The 4,798-nt window shown below is 38.4% G+C and overlaps 1 long non-coding RNA gene across 1 annotated transcript; it reads left to right on the top strand.

Annotated features, from left to right (window-relative positions):
* The first annotated feature begins 540 nt into the window (after positions 1-540).
* LOC122022659 lies at positions 541-3,338 on the top strand. The gene is made up of 3 exons (XR_006123055.1): positions 541-867; positions 950-1,058; positions 3,137-3,338. It is a non-coding gene; the product is annotated as an uncharacterized LOC122022659 (long non-coding RNA).
* Positions 3,339-4,798: the final 1,460 nt, after the last annotated feature.

The following is a 4,798-nucleotide window of genomic DNA, read 5'->3' as shown; positions in this document are numbered from 1 at the left end:
ATGGAATAATAACTCATACTCCTTAGCAAAATGGAGTTACTGATTGAAAGAATCAAACTCTAAAGGAGATGGTAAATGCTCTTCTATTAAGCTATGGATTGCCAAAGTTCATGTGGAGGAAAGCTGTGTTAATAGCTAATTACCTTTTAAATAAGGTGCCTAGGAAGAAGATACATAAGAGTCCTTATGAGTTGTGATATGGAAAACAACTGTCCTATAAATATTTACGAATGTGGAGGTGTCTTGTCAAAGTATTTGTGCATGGTTCGAAAAGGATTAAGATAGGACTTGTAAAATATGGTGCCCAAATAATAACTAAATAATAAGGTTATTTGATAAATAATCTTATTAGAATTTTTAGAAATTTTTTGAGATTTAATCGGAGCTCGTATGATGTAGGTTAAGGGGATCAATTATTGGGCTACGGGAAAGCCTGTTTAAGTTACCCTATTTAAACGAGGAAATGTTTAAAAATTTTATTCCTTTTCCTTTTCTTTTATTTCCCTCCCTCGTGCCCTAAAACCTACGCCGAGACCCAATTCCCCTCTTCTTCGTCTCTCTCTCGCGCGTGGATGACCCGACGCCGACGGCTTCCCCGACGATCTCGGTCTCGCCGCGTCACCTGAGGAACGTCGCCGGATCTCAACGGTACCGACCATCTTTGGCAGAGCGATCGTCTCCTTGGTCATTTTTTGCGCGCATCGGTGGTGGTTCGACATCTAGGGCATCGCGAGGTACTGGACTCGCGTCGTCCCCAGCCGATCGACTCCCGACATTCCTCCTCATCGATCGATTCATAGGAGAGTGATCCTTACCACCACAGATAGGATCAGATCGGGCAATACCAACTGGAGGCGACCGATCGAGGTATGCTTCGTCTGGAATCTTATGGATTCAAAGTTCTTGCCTAATTAGTTCCATTTGTGATGTTCTTCCTATTCTGGATTAGAGGAAGGCATCGAATCAGCATACCGTGGACCTTCCCTCTTGCCGTTCACTGCCTCTCCACTTCTTATAGCTGCTAAGGCTTCGGGTGAAGGGGTGGAGGGTTTGTTGAGGTAAGTTTATATTATTGGTTAGGGTTTCAGCAAGTATAATCCCTCCTGTAGGTATGAGTTTCGGGAAAAGGAATAGGAGTAGGCGTATAAACGGTTTTCTTTAATGATGTCCGCTAGTTCTTCATGAAGTTTTCGTGTTGACTTTCAGTTCCGAATTTGGGGAGGCTGCAATTTTTTCTTTTCCAATGTTGTTTCATTCTTCTGTAGTGGATTTTAATTGCTAGAACAGATTTGAGAGCTTGTAATCGGTTGTGGGATTTGAGCTGATGTTATTCTCGGTTCTTCCAGTGGCTGTGGGTTTTGGTGAACCAATTTAGTAGGCTGGAATGTGATTTCAATGGGGTTTTCATTTCTTTTAGATGGCTGAGGATTATTTGGACAAATCTAAGGGTTGTGAATCGATCTTGATGTAGTTATTGTTCGGCAAGACAACTTTGGATTTCTGGGCAGATTTGCAGATTTTGAATCAACCTCGATATTGTTTTGGTTTCAGCAGATAGCCTTGAATTTTGGATAGATTTGGAAGATTGTGAGACAATTTCAATGTTGGTTCTATTTTGGCATGCTAGTCTCGGATTTCTGGATGGACTTGGGGATTGAGAATCGAATCTGATGTTGTTCTTCTTCATGTATAATTAGTTTTCTGGATTGATTCTTGGAAGGTTGCTGAAATTCAAGCTTGATTTGGGATTAGAAGGCTAATTAATGGATTTGTAGTTTGGGTTGTTAGGTTTACAAGAGGAGGTGGATGATAGTTGTGGATTGCCGCGGTTGGCTGTAAGCCACTTCTAGTGCCACCTTGATACTAAATTAGGTAAGTTTGTGATATAGTGATAATTTTGGATTAATTAAAGCTAATCATTAATCAGGGTAATTAATGATCTATTGATTAGGGCATTCCCTCATTAAGTCGGGGTTTGAATTTAGCTAATTGTTGTACTTTGAATTAGCTGAAACTGTAAAATACGTTGTTACAAGACCTTGATTTACGATGAGCTGCTTCACGTGTAGATAGGATTTTACACGAGCTATATTTGAGGCGGGTACTTCTTACTTTGACTCTCTTTAGTTCTTTGGAACTTGGTGCATGAGCTATTATTTTTGGATAAGGACTGCTTTATCTTGACTCCACTCGTATTTTTCTTGTGCTTGATACTTCTACTTAAACCTTTGAGTTATTCATTTCTATATCCATACAGTCTCTTGTTGTCATCTATGATATTTAGCAGATATTAGATACTAACCTTGTATGCTTTGATTGTTATTTATTTATGTACCGTATTGAGCATGCTGGCTTCATGTAGCATACCTGATTCCTGTTTACATGTATATGATAACTGTTGTATTTTGTGCATCATATCATTGCATACATGTTAACGACAAATTCTCCCTTATGGTCGAGAGAGTCGTTAACCAGGGCCGCACGCTCGGCCACTCGAGAGAGTGGTAGCTGGAGCAGATATCGCTTATCCTGTCGTGCCGCACTCAGCCACTCATGAGTAGTGGTAGCTAGAGTTGCGAGCAGCAGGGACCCCCTTCGCTTTGTAGCTAGTTAGCTACTCAACACATATCCACTCGGTCACTCAAGAGTAGTGGCGGCCTTTGAGTGGTACAGTTGTCATCGATCCGGCCTCTCGACCATACAGGGGTCGTGGTGCAGAGAGGTGGGCGGGGTAACCATCCGTGCATACGCTATTATTATTATACCGGCTATTGTTGTTGCTTACTTATGTTGTTGTTGCTAGCTTATGTTGATATGCTTACATAGGTTGAGATATATATCTGTTGTGTGTGTTTAGACTGACTTACCTATTGGTAATATGTATATATCTCACATGTTACCCTTGTAGTTATGAGTAGCTCTATAGCAGAGTTGTTCTACTCTTGATTTTACTAGCCTAGGATATGATTTTAGGTATGAGGATATATTATGGTTTTATTTTATTATATGCTATTTCTCTTATGAGACTGTATAATGTTGGCACTCTCTATTTGGATATTATGTTCATGCACTATCTTTCTTTTACCCGTTGAGTTCCAATACTCACTACTCCATAAACTGGTTTTTCTTTTGCCAGGTAGCAGGTAAATGAATCAAGGATGCTTGGAGAGTCCTAGCTGCCAGCCCCACTACACCCTTGAGGACGGATTTCTTTTCAGTCTTGTTTCTGTTCGGTGGTATATTGATTTTGTATTTTTTTTTAATTTTTTTATATAAGCTGATGTGGGTTTGGAGTCTAGTTCGGTGGTTATAGGTTTTGTGGTTAATGACTTTGTTACTCGTACATTCGTATTTCTTTGTGATTTTCGTTGTGTTTATTTCCAACCGTGTGGGTTGTTATTAACTGTGTGGTTGTTTTTTCATTTTATCCAGCCGGGTAGGCTGAGTATATTAACTGCGTGGTTGTTTATTTTGTTCCAGTCGAGTGGGATGAATATATATAACTGCGTGGTTGTGAATATATTCCAGCCGTATGTGGCTGATGTATTTTTTATGTATGTATGCTTCAGATTGTCACAGGTTCAGGGGAGATGCTACCGGATTTTTGTCTAGCAGGGACTCTAGGGGCGTGACAGGACCAAAGACTATTGATTGCATATTTATTGGATATGCACATAATAGCAATGTGTATCAATTTTTTTTATGTATGAGTCATAAATACCAAATATACATAAAAATTCGATAATGTAATCGAGAAATGTCTCGTTCTTTGAGCATGTGTTTCCGTATAAGACCCGAGAAGATGCTAGCTCATCAAAATGAGCATATGAAACACAAGACAAAGAAGATGATGATGACTTAGTCAAAGTTGAGCTTAGATGGAGCAAAAGAGCTCGGGTGGAAAAATTCTATGAATTAGATTTTATCACTTTTATATTGGAAATAAGCTCCAAAGTTACTCTGAAGTCTTAAGCTCTTTTGATGGACTTCACTGGAGAGAGGCAATTGCATCTGAGATAGAATCTATCTTGCAAAATCACACTTGAAAACTTGTGGATCTTCCTCCGGGAAGTAAATCACTAGGTTGCAAGTGAATTTTCAAGAAGAAAATAAAGTCAGATGACACAATTGAAAAGTATAAGACCAGATTGGTAATCAAAAAATGCTGATAATGAGAATGCCTTGATTACTTTGATACATATTCTTCGATGTCAAGAATAACATCCATTAGAGTATTGTTAGCTATAGCTACTATGTGAAATCATGAAATACATCAAATGGATGTAAAAATAACTTTTCTAAATGGGGATTTAGAGGAGAGAATTTACCTGGAGTAACTTGAAGGGTTTTCTATGCCAGGATAGGAAAACAAGGTTTGTAGATTGGTAAAGTTATTATATGGCTTAAAGCAAGTACCAAAGCAGTGACATGAGAAATTTGATAATGTCATGAAGGAATATGGATTCAAGATCAATGTGTCTACATGAAAGCCATAGAGAATGACTACGTCATCTTGTACTTATATGTAGATGACATACTTATCATTGGGAGTAATGATAAGATAATCAAATTTACTAAAGATATGTTGAACTCAATATTTGACATGAAAGACATGAACCTAGCTAATGTGATTCTAGGAATCAAAAATTTTAGAATGACAAAAGGACTTATTCTTAGTTAGTCCCATTATGTGGATAAAATTCTTGAAAAATCCACCAAGGATGATACTGCATTAGCACGAACACCGATAGATACGAGTCAACATCTATTGAAAAATCAAGATGAAAGTATCTTTAAG

Source organism: Zingiber officinale, chromosome 9B (genome assembly GCF_018446385.1).
Source record: "Zingiber officinale cultivar Zhangliang chromosome 9B, Zo_v1.1, whole genome shotgun sequence".
Classification (NCBI taxonomy): Eukaryota; Viridiplantae; Streptophyta; class Magnoliopsida; order Zingiberales; family Zingiberaceae; genus Zingiber; species Zingiber officinale.
The sequence above is the reverse complement of the archived record's forward strand: the minus strand, read 5'-3'. Positions and strand labels throughout refer to the sequence as shown.